The 17,334-nt window shown below is 34.8% G+C and overlaps 2 long non-coding RNA genes across 3 annotated transcripts; both read right to left on the reverse strand.

Moving 5' to 3' along the window:
- Nucleotides 1-6,283: 6,283 nt before the first annotated feature.
- LOC122144910 lies at nucleotides 6,284-9,232 on the reverse strand. Its single transcript, XR_006159930.1, has 3 exons — nucleotides 9,172-9,232; nucleotides 7,303-7,473; nucleotides 6,284-6,340 (listed from the first exon to the last, which is right to left on the reverse strand). It is a non-coding gene; the product is annotated as an uncharacterized LOC122144910 (long non-coding RNA).
- A 2,742-nt stretch (nucleotides 9,233-11,974) lies between these two features.
- Nucleotides 11,975-15,309, reverse strand: LOC122144908. Of its 2 annotated transcripts, XR_006159927.1 has the most exons (4): nucleotides 15,192-15,309; nucleotides 13,409-13,515; nucleotides 12,400-12,494; nucleotides 12,001-12,037 (listed from the first exon to the last, which is right to left on the reverse strand). It is a non-coding gene; the product is annotated as an uncharacterized LOC122144908 (long non-coding RNA). The 2 variants fall into 2 exon arrangements; XR_006159928.1 differs by lacking the exon at nucleotides 12,400-12,494 and having other exon boundaries at nucleotides 11,975-12,037.
- Nucleotides 15,310-17,334: the final 2,025 nt, after the last annotated feature.

A 17,334-nucleotide genomic window follows, 5' to 3' on the forward strand; every position in this document is an offset into this window, starting at 1 on the left:
CCTATTATTATGTAGCAGAATTCACCAAACACTGGACTAACAACAAATGACGATAAAGATTCGAGGATGGATTGTTTGACCTCTGTGTGCTTACCAGGCATTAGTCATCAAAACAGAGAGCACGTAACAGCCAACTACCCAGTCCGGCACTGAAAAACCTTCATTGTTGAAGTAAAGGTAAAAGGTCAGTTGTTTTACATGAAAATCTAATGTAAAAAGGTAACAAAACTTTTAAATATATTATTAATTTTTAAGATTATTATTTTATTTTAATAGGCATTGTACAATATTTTAATCATGACACCTATTCTAAAATCTAAAGTATATTTAAATATTATCAGCATTAACAACAATAAAACTAAAAAATTTCGCTGCTTTATCATGCTGAAACGTTCCACTAATTGTTGTTTACTTTAATTTGCTATTTGATCTAGATTGGTTATCGGGCTTTCATTTCAGGAAAACTGGACAATGAAATGGTTCTCAGAGAGCCTTTATTCATCGATACTTTCCTGTGAGTGAGAGGAGAGAGGTTGGCGGCTGACATGAGCTGCTGCTCGTTGTAACTGCTCTGGTGTCAGTAATCCCAAGTTATTTTATATTTGCCTGTTCATTTTTTTTTATTTACTTTGGAGCGTATTTGCCGTTTGGGGCATGTCAATGGATAACAAAAACTGTAATGTGAACAAGAAGGGTTCAGATGATTGTTCTGCGAGGTCCTGGGTAAAATAAGGTAAGAGAATCTATATCTTTATTATCTTTTGAAAATAGTAAGTATATCATTACCATAGTTTTACAAATGGGGGAAGGACATGTAACCTGCATAAATATAATACCTGTTGTGTGTATTTTTGTATTGCTTTATCAACAGAAGCTCAAGTCATAATGCTCATCTGAACTGTTGTGTTTGCTGGTAAATTGTGTGTTTAATGTCTGTCTTTTAGAGATTTTTTTCCACATTTTCCTGATATAATCCCATGCATTTGGTGTGTATATAATGTTTTTATGCTTATATAGGTTTCAAAGTGTTTTTCCTGAAATATATAATTGCAACTGTGGGTACATTTAAATGAATTAATGAAATTGAATTTAAATAAATTTATTGATTGGTTTAAGCAGTGGTTCTTAAAGTGTCGAGGCCCCCTTCTAGTGGTTTACGGAGGTGATCTCTAATTTAATATAAATTAATGTTAATATTCATTTATATTAATTATAACTGTATAATGTTTTTGTTTTTTTTTTTTACATTTAAGTACAGTTATCTAACTTTTGTTATAACACATTTTTAATTTAAACAACTAATTTTTCATTTACCTGTATGTAGCACAGTGTTTGTTTATGTTCCAACTGTGTTTAACAATGTTAAAGTTGCGCTGACAACAATAAATATTCTTATTAGGAATAAACTGCCTCATTTTTGAGCTGTAGAGGCTGTAGCTGCATGTTTAGGCTAACATTACTACGCTGCTGACTGTTAATGTTGGCATTATGTGGAACTTAATATTTCAATAACGAAATATTTTCTGAAGTTGTACTTTATCAAACGTGTTGAGAACCACTGGTTTAAAAGAAGTCATACAGTAAACCAGTTCTTCTTTTCCCCTTGTATAGTCATTTTAAGGATTCCATTTTATATTCTTGAAACATTGCTAAGAAAATCGTTCGATCTGCTACACTGCACTGTCACTTGCTTGGAGGATTCTCATTGAGCTTTTGTGATAGGTGTGTGATTGGTACTTAGTTTCAATAAAATCAATGTACTTTAATTTGATATTTACACTTTTTTTACCTACACTGTATTGTTGAGGTTTTCTGATTAAAACAGAGTAACTGGGGGATCTGAAAACACTGCTTGTGAATACCTTTTGTTAATATTGTTAAACTTTCATCTGAATACATTAAATAAGTGTTTAATGACTAATGTTTGTGCGCTTTGTTTCCAAACCCACTGTTTACTAGAAAGTGTAAAAGTGGAAAGGTTTTGTGAATCAGTTTTCAGTTAAATATATTTCACAATATCAAAGTGATTTTTTATGATGATTTCATTTTGGTGTTTTTGTTTCTACAGGACAGTACAGAAAGCGCACAAGTGGGAGAGAGTGAGGGGATGGCTTCAGAAAGGATCAAGGATCACCCGAAGCACAACCACACTATCTGCACGAGGCAGTTAGTGCTAACATTTTAGAGTCCTCTTCAGTAGAAATCACATTCTGCGTTCCCCACGGGTAGAAATCAAAAAACAAAAAACAAAGACACAGTCCGGGGGGGTTCCCCATTAGAAACCTCTGCAGGGTGATAAAGACTACAACTGTATTGTTTTCCCCCACTTGATCATATAAGACAAAAGCAAATAGAAGCGACAGTGATGTTTTCTGCTGTGGAGGTGACGCGACAAATCCATGACAGGTAGAAAACTGATGCCCGTTCGATTTCTGATTGGACCCCAGCGCTCTGACACAAAAGAACAGATTTCTAAAATATCTAAGCACACAATGTTTACAACATTGACAATAATCAGAAATGGTTTATTGAGCAGCAAATCATCGTGTAATCAAAAACAAGAATGGTGGTTTCTGAAGATCATGTGACACTGAAGAACTGGAATAATGATGCTTAAAAAGACAGCTTTGTTGACAGGAATACAGTAGCCTATATGTTTAAACATTCAAAGAAGATCATTCCATTCAATAGACAATATGTCACAATATTACAGTGGTTTACTGTATTTTTAATAAATAATGTAGCCTTGGGTGAGCATAAGAGACTTTCCAAAAAAAAAAAAAAAAGGAAAAAAAAGTAGAAGTAGAGAGGGGGTGGGGGACCTTGAAAATATTTTTCTTTACAAAAGGAGGGCCAGGCAGAAAAATTTTTGGGAATCACAAGCTGGCCAACTCAAAACACACAATATTTCATTCAATTCATACAGGCCTACCTTATGTTGCATATTTGCACTTTTTGAGAAAAACAATGGCACAATATATATAAAAAAAATACTTTTCAGGTCTATGTCCAATTCCTCACTTTTTCTAGTTATGTAAAGGTAAATATTTTGCCTGGTATTTTTTTTTTCCCTCATATCACAATCAAATATTGACAATATCCTGGACAGTGTAAAATATGTGTGATATGAATTTTAGCTCATATTGTCCCACCCTACTCTGGGCTAGTTTTATTTAATTGATGTCTGTGTTGATGAACAGTAATTCTGCTCATTATGAGAGGAACTGCAGGTTTCAGACGTGTGTGTGTGTGTGTGTGTTTATCACTGATCCTCTCCTGACACACATCACCTGTTTGTGGTCTGTGATAAATCTGCTGGTGTAGTAGATCTACAGTGTTGTGAATCTGAGCTTGATGGAAATAACTGTACAGTGCATTCAGTAACATTTAAACAGTCAGGATAATAAATCACACTGAATACGTTTCATGAGAAATGTCACACTAATAACACAATCATAAATGTTAACTATTGAGGCACCAAACTACTGAACACCAGCACATCTAGTGACCCAAAATGTCTGATTAAGCTGTAACTTTTAACACAACTAAAATGTGTGCTGACAATTATCACAATAACAGCAGCTGATCTTTCATGTTTGATCTTTTTCAACAACAGATAGTGTACCTTACTGAATTAGTGTAATAATATAACATAATTTATACTACGGGGCCGTTGAATGCTTGAATCTGATTGGCTGACGAACGTTCTGAGGTGTGCAATTATTTTCTGAGAAACGCACGGCGAATGTAGTTCCGCCAGCTCTCTTGAACGCATAACACAGTTCCATATCACTTCACATATAGTAAAGCTGTAATAACGGAAATTACAGGACTAACAAAAACAATTTAAATTTATTTGTATAGCGCTTTTTATGATTCAAATCATTGCAACGGCAACTTTACAGAAAATTAAGTTTCTACAATATTTAGTAGTAGCTACGATTTTCCGAAGGTAAACACCAAATGACATTTTCTCATGTGAGGTAATATCAGCACGGTTTAGGAAAAGAGATGGCTGCTGCGTAAGAAACACTATTGAGAGACGCACAGAGGAAGCGGCCCAAGCAGAATTCACAACAAGCTCTCTCTCTCTCTCTTTCGGGGGGCCGGTCTCTTCATCCGGTCGGGCAGAACAAACAGAGAGTCTGCTATGTCTCTCTCGCCTCTCGCCTTTTTAATAAATTCATTAATAACTGCATTAGAATGCTATCAACCGTTCAAGCCTCCATTACCAGCTTTAAAATGACCATTGAACCAGCAAAAGAGGCACTGGATGAGATGTGGAAGAAATAATCCTAACTCACAACAGTGATTTAAGTACAAAAAACCAGACGAATCCCCTTTTTAAAATCTCATCTGATCGATAGTCTTGAGGTGTGGTAACCGTAGTATAAGCGGAATAATTGACTCTGGGACGTTGAATTATTAGAAAAATAATGCACACCCGATGTGTCATTAATTTGAGCTATCGTCAATTATTCCTTAATACAATATAATATAATATATATATATAATATAATGTTTATATAATACAAATAATTCACATGCGTATCATTTATTTAGATTATTTCAATCAGGTCTCACCTCAGAGTCCTTGAGTTGACAGTTTGGATCCTGCAGTAAATCACTGAGCTGCTTCACTCCTGATGCCTCCAGGATCATTTCCTGTGAGATCCGCTCTATCAGGTGTGAAGGGTTTGATCTCAGAGCTGAAGACAGAGCTTTATAACCTTCTTCACTGATACTGCAGTCTGAAAGTCTATTAGAAAAAAGATGTTATCCTTCCTTATAACACAGATTGTCACACAAGTACATGTTCTAGAATGAAAAAAATAAAAAGATGCACTATGGGAATTTTGACCTGAATGGACTCTTTTCACAGTAAAGCTGGGTAAAGTTATAAACTGGTGAACATAAACGACAACAAATGCAATTTTCAAATTTTCCACAATTATAACCTACTGTATTATAACCTTCTTTAGTGATACTGCAGTCTGAAAGTCTACAGAAAGACTAAATGAATGAATGAATGAATGAATAAATAAATACATACATACATACATACATAAAAGCATTTATTACACCATTAGGATATTACCCATCACCTTAAAAAAATCAATCTGTCAATATTTTATAAATGTATCTACACCAACCCACCAATTTCACCATCACTGACCCATTCCTTGTGACACAGCATCAGTTTACAGACCAGCTGGAGCTTTACATTGATTCATGTTTAGATTAACCAAATTCAGACCTGAGTATCTGTAGTGTCTGTGAATTTCTCAGCAGACTGGAGATTTCTGTCACTCCAGAGTCTCCTATTTGATTCTGCTCAGATCCAGCTCTCTCTTAGGTTTGAATTAAACGCTGATGCCAGAGCAGCACAACCTTCATCTGTAACACTGATGCAGTTTAACCTGTAGAAGAGAGAACACAACTAATTAAGATACACATACAATTACACAGATAGCACATTTAGCTGCTAGTTTTATCCACCAATATGAGATTTGCAAGATAATCACACTGTGAAATTCTTATTTTTTAATATGATAATTATACAAATATTTTGTATTTTACAGTACAATACTTAAGCCTAAACTACACTTACAACACTACATAGAACAAGCAGCTTAAAGAAGAAATTTAAATTTTGAAGGATTAATGATATATTTATTATTGTAATTCTTGTCTTCATTTCTTTACTTTCAAATGTTAAGGGCCTCAGGTTTTCATTTTGGTGGAAAACTGAACAATGACCTTTAGGTTTCTGTGTTTAGTTCATAACAGGTTTATAAACACTTTGTTGTACAAATCTGGTGAAAATCTGTTCACATCATCTGCCAAAACAATGTTGGAAATTACATGAACGCAAAAACTAGGTGAACCTTTTAAATTCATGTTAAAAGCTCAAAATAAATTCGCTCACCAGCCATTTCTTTTATTATTTTTATTACCAGCCATTCAGAACTTCTGCTCTTCTAACTTAAAATGCAGCCTTTTGTGATTTGATAACTGCATTAACACATATCACAATTTTGAGGTTTATTTTGATTAATTGTGTGCAGTCCTGATGAGAAGTGTAAAATATTTTTCAATCTATGAAACTGTGGTGGGTCACTAGAGTCTGGGTAATTAATGGGATACACTTTTAAAATACTTACTTCAAGCTTTTCCAGTCTACACTGTACATTTTCAAACAGAGTCAAGATGATCTTCATTCCTGGGTTTCCTAGTTTATTCTCACTCAGATCCAGCTCTGTCAGATTTGAAGGGTTTGAATTTTAGAGCTGCAGCCAGAACATGACACCCTCCTTCTGTGATACAGTTGTTCTTCAGACTGCATAAAGAGAAAACACTTCAGTTTAATCTGAATATTTACCAGCATGTTTTAGCTGACAGTTGACAAATACTGCTGCTGCTGATGATGATAGCCACATTACAAAAGTCACATACGTTTTTTTTTTTTTTTTTTTTTCGGTCAGCAATCTCTTATAGAAGACAAATAAAAAAAAAATAAATAAAACCAGCAGCAACAATTAAAAAATGTCCTTGTAACTATGTAATAATGTACATCAGTGTGTAGAGTTGACAGTGTTTGTCCTGCAGTAGAGCAGAGATCTGATTCACTCGTGCAGAACATTGAGAAACTCCCAGTGATCTGTCTACTCATCGTGCCTAGATCTAGACTTAAACAAAAAGTTCAAAATAATTTTGTTTTAAGAGGGTTTTTAAGTTGTTTTAAGCAAAATTAACTTCATTTAGACCTTTTCCCCCAGGAAACGACTAAATATCGTATGTGTTTTTTTCTTATCTAGTAAATGCATCTTGATTTAAGAGTTTTTAGATATTTTGACTAGAAACACAACAACATACTAAGTAAGATAAGCCTTTTTTGCAGTGTGTCTTTTATTGCTTTTTTCACCAATTATGCAAATGTCTAGCTTGATCTATGAATTTATAAATTGAGTATTTGCAATTAAAAGCACACAGGAAACACCAGCATCACTTTCTTTTTTGTAGTATTGCCATTCTAGCACTAGATTCTCTGCTCAAGCATGCTCAGAGTTGTGCTTTTATTTACACACATTCCTGCGTTTAAGTACAAGATGGAAGATCCCATGCTTTGCGTTCTTATGCACTCATTACACATAAATGAGGGCCCTGGAATGTAGAGTTCATGCTGCAAATTTCACTGAGCTGAAGCAATTGGGTCCTCAATTCTGTGGCAAATTATCTAGGTCCATGTTAACAGATGGATCTGAATTCTAACCAAACAGTAGTGATTGTCACAAAACTTACCTCAGTATCTCTAATTTGCAATTAATATTCTTCAGTCCAGTGCAGTGGAGCTCCACTCCTGAATCCTGCAGATTATTATTGTTCATGTTCAGCTCTTTCAGATTGGTATCTGATCCAAGAACTGTAGCCAGAGCTGGACAGCTTTTGTCTGTTAAGCCACAATCATTTAAACTACAAGAGAAATAAATCAAATCACATGTAATACATTTAAATACAAAAAAGTATACCAATTATTTTTTAGATGAACAGTAAATACACTGCATATATATTAGAATTGCATTGATTCAGATTTCCTACATGAAACAAACTAGCATGCTTGTATAAAAACTTAATAAAATGTGTAAATGAATATTAGGTTTATATCATTAATGGCGATGAGTTATACATTTAAAAGGGTTGCTCTATTATCTGGATGAGTGTCTTGAGGTGGAGAATCTGGAGGTTTAATAATTTATTTATTGAGGTTATGTAAGAGTATATCTCCTTTATAGCAGAAGTTGTAGAAGTTGAACTGCATATTGGAGTAGAAATAACTATGGAACAATGTGTTTTATAATAACATGATGTGCTTCTTCTGTAGCTAACTAACTTTGATGAAAAGAGAATTTTTACATAAAACCCATGTAAATCTAATAAAACAGCACTGCACTTTAATTCCAAAGGACTGCAGTTTTTAAAGAAAAAAAGTAAAAGAAAATGTGTTCTGATTCAACCCTAAGAGATATATACTTATAACTAGGGGTGGGGGAAAAAAAACGATACAGTATAGTATCGCAATGTTTTCCACGGCAATACTGTATTGATATACGGATGGATGGTATGTATCTTTTTTTTTGTTTTTTATTTGGTATAATAATAAAAATTTCTTTGAAATTCACTAGATGGTAGTGTTGAGTTTTTGTTTTGTTTTTCTGGTGAGGTCAGCTGGGTCACTTTCAGCATACAGTAAGTTAGTAAAATAAAAGATGACGAGATTGCGGAAATTGTATCCCAAAAAAAAAAAAAATAAATAAATAATTCCAACAAATTATTTCTGATTCTTATTCACTGAAGTGAATAAAAAATAATATATTGATATTTAATATTAAGGTAACACTTTACAGTAAGGTTCCATTAATGTTAATGCATTAACTAACACGAAGGAACAATGAACAATACATTACAGTATTTATTAATCTTTCTTAGTGTTAATGAGAATACAGTTGTTCATTGTTAGTTCACGTTAATTAAGAGTGCATTAACTGTTAACTAGCACAACTGTTGATTTTAATAATTAATTAGTAAATGTTAAAATTAATTTGAACTAAGATGAATAAATTCTTAGATTGTAAACTAAAGTAGTTAACTTCATGAACCTTATGTAAAGTGTTTACCAATATTAAAAGTGTGGTTATTTTACTTTGTTATTGTGGTTTGTTTTTTTAATTCAGTATCATTAAAATAGAATTAAATTTAAAAAGTCTTACGAATATAAATGTATATTCTTTTCATAAAATAATAAATAATCATTACAAAGCATTTTCGGTTTTCGGTCAAGTGCATCCAGAATTTTAATTTCAGTGCATCCCTAGATGTAAGACTACATGTTTATGTAATTTAATTTAAATTTAACAGTAGTTTTCTCTCAAGCACTGAAATATTGCAATATAATCTCAATATATTTAAAATCGCAATAATATTGTATTGTGACACAAGTATCGTGATAATATCGTATCGTGAGGTCTCTGGTGATTCCCATCCCTACTTGTAACTGGTATACGGTTAATTATCACTATAAATCAGGGGTGTCCAAGCCTGCTATGTATCAGTGTAGATTAATACAATTTTAAGATGAGAACAAAACATGACAAAATATATTAAATAACTTACAGAGCTCTTTTGGAGGTTTTGGATGACTGCTGATAATCTAATGAGACACTCGTCTGATTTCTTGAATTTCTGAAGCTCAAACTCCTCCAGCTCCTCCTCTGATGTCAACAACACAAAGACCAAAGCAGAGACCACTGGGCAGGTGAAAGATCAGCAGATGAGAGACTTCCTTTGCTAAGGTGGGTCTGAATGTCTTTCACCAGAGTTTGGTCGTTCAGTTCATTCAGACAGTAGAACAGATTGATGGATCTCTCTGGAGACAGATTAGATTCTAATTTCTGCTTGATGTACTGAACTATTTCCTTTTTGCTCTGCTCATTTCCATTTTTCTGTGTCAACAGACCTTGAAAGAGTCTCTGATTGGACTGGAGTGACAAACCAAGGAGGAATCGAAGAAAAAGATCAAGGTGTCCATTATCACTCTCTAGTGCCTTGTCCACTGCAGTCTTGAGCAAATCAATCTTGGTTTCACTTTTTGTTTTCCTGTTTCTGTAGAGTCTTGATCAAACACACACTTCTTGTTGATGTCTAGAAACAGATGCGCATAAAGCGCTGCAATAAACTCTTGAATGCTCAAGCGTGTGAACGAAGCAGTACATGGTACCCAAGAACGATCCCTGTTTCCTCCTTAAAGATCTGGGTACACATGCCTGAGTACACTGATGCCTTATAGACGTCAATACCACAGGCTTCCAGATCTGTGTCATAGAAGATCACATTGTTTCTTTTCCAGCTGATCAAATGCCAGTTTCCCCAGTGAAAAGATGGCATCTTTATCCCAGGAAACATCTGCTGTATATTCTCCATCATACTTTCGTCTGCTCTGCTGGATCTGAAATCTGAGGAAGTGTGTGTACATTTGTGTCAGAGTCTTAGGAGTGTCTTCAGTGTTTGACTCCTGTAGTGTTTTGGAGGCATCATCAGCCTGATTGTTTTTCACAACATTATTTCTTTTTCTCCTCTAAAATGTTCTGGAGAACAGTGGCTGAAATCCAGCAGAAGACTGGGATGTGACACATGATAAAGAGACTCTTTGATTGTTTTAACCATGATCAATGATTTTTCTTTGGCCTGATTCTCATCCATTAATCTTTTTCTGAAGTACTCCTCTTTTTGTGCATCATTGAATCCTCGTATCTCTGTCAGCCGGTCGATACAGTCAGGAGGGAATCTTACTGGCAGCTGCTGGTCTGCTGGTGATCCAGATGAGAGCAGAAGGAAGCAGATTTCCCTTGATGAGGTTCGTCAGGAGAACATCCAGAGAGGCTGGTGATGATACATCAGACCACGTCTCATTATCCTTAAAGTTTAGAGGAAGACGACATTCATCCAATCCATCAAGAATGAACAAGACTTTGAATTGATTTCTTTCTTGTAAGGTTCAGTTCTTTTGTCTCTGGGAAAAATCTGAGTTATAAGGTCCATCAAACTTAGTTTTTCTTGCTTCTTTAAGTTCATCTCTCTAAATGGAAGAGGAAATATGAAAGCTGATATCTTGATTTTCTTTTCCTTCGGCCCAATCCAGAACAAACTTCTGCACAGAGACTGATTTTCCGATGCCAGCAACTCCTTTTGTCAGTACAGTTCTGATCTGCTTGTCTTCTTCAGATGCTTCAAACACATTTTTGCACTCAGCCTGATTCTCCTGTGATTCATGACGTCTGGAAGCAACTTCAATCTGTCTCACCTCATGTTCAGTATTGACCTGTTCACTACAACCCTGAGTGATATAGAGATCTGTGTAGATGTTCTTCAGAAGTGTAGAGTCACCTTGCTTTTGCAATTCCTTCAAACACACATTGATACTTCTTCTTTAGGCTACACTTTAGCTGATGAATGAAGATCAGCTCATCTAAACAGAAACAAAAATACAGATATTGTTTAATCTTATTTTCTCTCTACATTTATAATTGACAATATGACAGATGATCAGTGTCTCTTACTTTCTAGAGTATCAGCAGCTTCATCTTGCTTCATCTCTCTCAGGAAGTAGAGCGTGAGATCAAGAGCTGCTTCTTTCATACTGCATCTGTTCTCATTAAAGTCCTTCACAAAGTATTGTAAGTTCTCTTTTTGTAATATTTTCTTAAACTTTTCCAGTTCTTTCTTCAGAAATGTAATTATTTTGCTCTCAAGATCCTACAAATTAAGACAAAAATGAATGACAAAAAATCTTCATCTATATTTGGTCAAAATTATTAATTCAGTTATTAAAAAGAAAGACAAAAATGAATGACAGTAAAAATCTTCATCTATTCTTATTTTATAGGTTCTTAAGAAAAAAATAGAAATAAAAGTTCTGTCACACTCTTATTCAATAACATATTTGTTTATTATAATTATTAAATATTCTTGAAAATGTGTTTTATTACCTGGAAGATCTGCAGGAGACTGTCTGTAAAATTCTTGTGGTTCCTGTGAGGCTGTAAATCTGGATCTGATGTTTCATACTGAAACCTGATAGTAAATAAAAATCAACATACTGCATTTTTAGGGAAAAAAAATAAATAAATAAAATATATATTATCTATTATACTATATATATATATATATATATATATATATATATATATATAATATATATATATATGACCAAAGTATATATATACACTTTAAAAATAAAAAAACAATAAATAAGTGAAAATTTTGGGACTACAAGTAGTTTTATGATAATTATTTATACACTATTTTTATTTACAATTATTGACACACTTTCTGACACAGTCTGTGTGTAAACAAAAATAAGAAACAGATCAAATACCGTTTGGTTCGTGATGTTGTTTCTTCTCTGAAGTCTGGTCCGTCACCCTTTGACATGTCACTCTTCACAGACACAGAGCTGGACACATGTGATCCTGATCTTACACTAATGACACAAAGAACAAAAACACTTTACTACAGGAGCTCCTTCAGTCTCATTTAAAGGAGCTTCACTGTTGAGGATGGTAATGAAGCACAGTTTAGAAATGAATTTGTCCATCTATGACTATGGATAGATGGAAAGACATATTCATGTTTGTCTGCATGATCTATTTTCCATGGTTTAATTTATACCTCCTTGTGGGCAGCTTGTGTGATTGTGTTACTGGAAAGAAGCTCCAGACTGAGTTCAGTAAAGAGGAAATCAGTAATTTATTGTTGTATTTCATTCACTCTTCTATCACAAGCATCTTAGTGGAGCAAGAAATAAGCCAACACAACATTTATAATGTCAAAGATAATAAATACCTTTTGATAGATGTTTTTTTTCTCACTGAAGTTCGGTCCTTCACCATTCCTTTGACCGCTCACTCTTCACAGACACATGTGATCCTGATCTTACACTTATGACACAAAGAGAGAAGAGAAACTTTTCTACAGGAGGTTCATCTGTGTTTTATATCGACACACATTCTCTCTAGTCCTTCACAGAAACGATTGCAGAGTTTTAAAGATAGCAGTCATTCTTGCTTACAGACTCCCATTTGTTTTAACAATTTCTGTATAACATGTAATGTAGGTGTGGGTTTATTGTATTTTATGTACAGTGTATTTAGGTGTGTGTAGCTGATGTTGTACACAGGAAGCTGGGAGAAAATGCACTGCAGCTTCATAAAGCGTGCTGTAACACAAAGCTAACCTTTGGGTCGTACGGCTCAGGAACAGAGTTATTAATAAATCATAAACACTGATTCCAAACAAAGCAGGTTTGCTTTCACATCCAAACACACAGCGTCTCCACAACATGACGACAACACTACAACTCACTGAAGCCTCGTCTTCTCTTTGTGTAAACCTTTGAACAGCATTACTATTTCACACTGAGATGCACACATTTGTGAAATTAATATCTGGACTTCAGTCAAGGCCTTTTAATCATTTCTGGATCAGTGTTCTCTGTTAGATAGAATAAATCACTTTACAGGAGACTGTGACCTTTGTAACTTTGAAGATCTTACACAGATATATTACACACTAAAGAAAGATTAAAACAATAAAAAGCATCATATAAACCTTTAAATTAAGTGTGCAGTCATTGCCTGTAATGATGATTTTGATCTTCAGTTCTCAGATGTTTATCATCTGTCGGCTACTTTTTATGTTAATTTTTTAATTAGGAAGTTATGAAGCTCTAAAGTTGTGCAAATCATTTGTAAATATAAAACAAAGTTTGTTAAGTGTTTGTTTTTTTTCCAGCAAAGCTCTGAAACTGCAGCAGTGGTTTAAAATGATTCTCTGAAAGCAGACTCAGTCTTACCTCTGTTTCTGTGAGAGACTCATCTTTCCTCTCTTCTCTCTCATACTGCAGATAAACTGTCATTGATCAGCACTGGCTTGAGACAACAATCTGCTGTTCAGTGTGACCTGGAGATGATGATGTTAATGATATGAAGAAATATGTTGAGTTAGCAGCAACAGCAACACAAAACACTGTGTAAAATAAAGTGAGTTACAAACAGATGCACTGGTCATATTTACATTTACATTACATTTAATCATTTAGCAGACGCTTTTTATCCAAAGCGACTTACAAATGATGAACAGTAGAAACAATCAGATCAACGAGAACAACAACGGTATACAGTGCTATGACAGGTCTCAGTTAGTGTAGTACAGAACACGTAGCAAGGGTTTTTTTTTTTTTTTTTTTTTTTTTTTTTTTTTTTTTTTTTTTTTTTTTTTTTTTTTTTTTTTTTTTTTTGGGAATATGATAGAAAAGAAAAAAAGGTAAGTACTAGTTTGGTTGTTAAGTGGTGACGTAATTAAAGCTGTTTCTGGGTCCAAAGCCTCAACTCGCTTCACTTGAGAATACGCACAACCGGCGCAGAAGTTATAGAATGTCCATGAACAGATTCACGCCCACTTTTAGGGGGAAAACAAACCGCCCATACAGTCTTGGATCGAGGAAGTTGGACTAACCTTACAACATGTCCAAGAGCTGTTGTGTGGTTGGGTCCCAGACAGCAACATAGTGTTGGCCCAGATCCAGCCCACATCTGGTCCGCGTGAAATCCATGCGGCCCAGATATGGCCCGGATCTGGGCCGAAACTGCTTGCTGTCTGGGGTGCACCAACAATGTTTGCAAAACCCCAAATTTGAAATTCATGTCTACCTGCCATCATCATCAATATCTTGCTGTTATGGAAATATCATGAATTACGTATGATGCTAATCGAAAGCTAAGCCAGGCTAGTTGTATGGCTGAACAGAAAAGTGCACTCAGTACTCTAAATATTAAGATATAATACATTTAAAGATGTTTAACTTTCAAATACATAGTAAAACGGACGTTGCTTTTGTGTCGCTATTTTGTCTGGAAGTCTATGGGAAATCTAGCATATTTGTTTTCCCTAAAAAGGGGCGGTGACTAAATTGACAGTTACGTTCCCGCATGTGCCGGTTGTGTGTATACGACCTCAGCAGCTGTTTATTAGCACTGTTTATTCATATTTAATCATTTAAGATAACCCTTTTCAAACTCACGGTGTACACTACAGTCTCCGTGCTTACAGCGTCCCAAACACAAATCATTTTTATATTTATTTATTTATATTTTCATTGTCTGGTTATCTGTGATTTTGGTATGTTGTTAAAGGTTATGATTATATATTTTTTCGGTGTATTATGGGATTTTGTAGGTTCTCGGATGTCAAAGTTGTCTGGCTATCAGGGATTTCGGTATGTACTCGGAAGTCAAAGTTTCGTCAGACTTTAGCGGACTGAGAAATGTCTGGTTAAAAATACTTTCGATTTCGCATCACAGAAACAACAGCTAAACACAGAAGCGGAAATACGAAAAACACTTTCAGAAAACAGATTTGTGTTCAATAAACCCTCTTTGAAAACATACTCGCGGTCTTGTCCACTATAAAAGAGAATTTATAAGTATCTGAAACGCTCATGTTTCTGTGCTTTAGGCCTGTCGCTTGTCAGCAATTAATTCTCATATCTCTCAGACGGATCAGATTGGATTAAATATAGAAAAACAATGTCCGCGAGTGTTAAAATTAGTAGAGTCTGTACTGGAGTTATAACCTACCTGTACAAATGTTTTCTAGGACATAAAACGTATCAAATCCAGCGAGCTCCGCTTTCTCTTGCTATCTGCGTAGTTCTTCTTCTTCTTCTTCTTCTTCTTCTTTGGTGTTTATTGGCGGTTGGTAAACCAGCTTTTGGTGCATTTCCGCCACCTACTGGATGGAGTGTGAATACCTAGGGTGATGGAATGGAAAACTACTATCTAGTAATACACACACAAAAAAACAAAACAAAACAAAAAACCCTTATTTGTGTAACCTTATATTCTGTTTATCAACCGTGTATCTCAAATATTTAAATAAAATAGTGTACACTTTTGGTTGTATCTGTGCACTCTGAAATAAATCTTTTATTGCTAGCTGAACTTTCAGTTCCTTTTGATCTTCCACAAGTTGAGCTCGTTCCTCATTATATGCTTGACATTGAACAAGCACATGCTCCACTGTTTCTGCCACCCCACAATGGATGCACCCATCTGTCTCACTTTTACCTAACATGTGTAAATAATAATCTAATCTGGTGTGCCCAATGCGTATCCTCGAGATAATTGTATCATCTCTTCTGGATCCATATGTTTTTCTCCTTTCACTCCCCACTGTATCCTGAATATGGTACAGATTGTCTTCCTTTTAAATCCTTATTCCAGTTGTCTTGCCAGATATTTATAACAGCTTTTCTTACAATGCACTTAGCTTCAGCTTTGCTTAATGGAATCTCTATGTCGACTTCATCCTTTTTTAATCCCGTCTTTGTCAGTTTGTCCCACTATCTCATTTCCCTTCAACTCCAACATGAGCTGGTATCCATAAAAATGATATATTTTTGTCTAGTGGATTTATTCTGTACAAAATCCTGTAATATATCGATAAGATATCTTGTCTAGCATCTGACATTCCACTCTTTAAGCTGCACAAAGCTGAGAATGAATCAGAGCATATGACTGTATCCTTAATATTAGATTCTTCTACCCATATCATTGCTATGAATATTGCCATGAGTTCTGTTGTAAATACTGATATATCATTAGACAGCGTTTTAACAGTACTTTGTTCAATATGAGGTATATATATTGCTGCTGCTGTATAACCAGATTGAGGTATTTTTTAGATCCATCAGTAAATATCTGAACACTATTGTTATAGTTTTGATTCAATAATTTACCACTGCTATATTCATAGATACACACCTTTCCTTTTCATTCTTTATGATGTTTTAATTGTAGATCCACTAAAGGCATTTTGTACAGCCAAGGGGGTACACTTGCTGTAATTAACCGTATGATTCATGACTATACCATCTATTCAATATCTTTGGCAACTTTATCAGCATTCCATCCAAAACTATTAAAGGCTTGAATATTCATGCTCCCAACTTTCTTTTACCACATCTTTTTACTGGACGAGCATCTGCATGTCCCTTTACGGAGCACCAATACACCATTTTCAGCTTAATTCTCCTAATTTCTAAAGGCATTTCTGCCATTTCAACCTGCAAAGCAGAGATTGGAGATGTTCTAAATGCCCCACATGCTATTCTCAGTGCCTGGGATTGTACTCCATTTACTTTCTTTAGTATGAAGGTGCTGCTGAACTGTATACTATGCCACCATAATCAATAATTGGCCCTTATCATTGCACAGTAAATTCTCTTAAAGAATACCGAGTTGCCCCCCCAATCTACTCCTGCAAGGACACCTGAGAACATTAACTCCCTTTTTACACTTTTTTCAACCACTTTCTTGATTGTGTGACGCAAAAGTAAGTCTAGAATCCATCCAGATCCCAAGGAACCTAACTTCTGAGACCTGTTCTAATACCTTATCATATAACTTAAGTTTAGTACTTGGTAATTTCTTTTTCTTAGAAAAACATATTACTTTTGTTTTTTTCAACAGACATTCTAAAGCTCCAGTTATTAGCCCATTTTTCCCACTTCTATGATGGCTTTCTGAGCTTTCCACATATGTCACATTTCTAACCCCGTTCCACAGTGCACCGTCCTCTGCATACAGGGATTTTCCAATACCTTGTCCAACTTTGAAAATATATCAATTTATCATGAATATTAAGTACTGGACTACCACACCTCTTTGGTGTAGCCATTATCAATTGAAAAAAATCCTAGAATAACTTGCCGGCCAACCC

Source organism: Cyprinus carpio, unplaced genomic scaffold, assembly GCF_018340385.1.
Source record: "Cyprinus carpio isolate SPL01 unplaced genomic scaffold, ASM1834038v1 S000006798, whole genome shotgun sequence".
Lineage (NCBI taxonomy): Eukaryota > Metazoa > Chordata > Actinopteri > Cypriniformes > Cyprinidae > Cyprinus > Cyprinus carpio.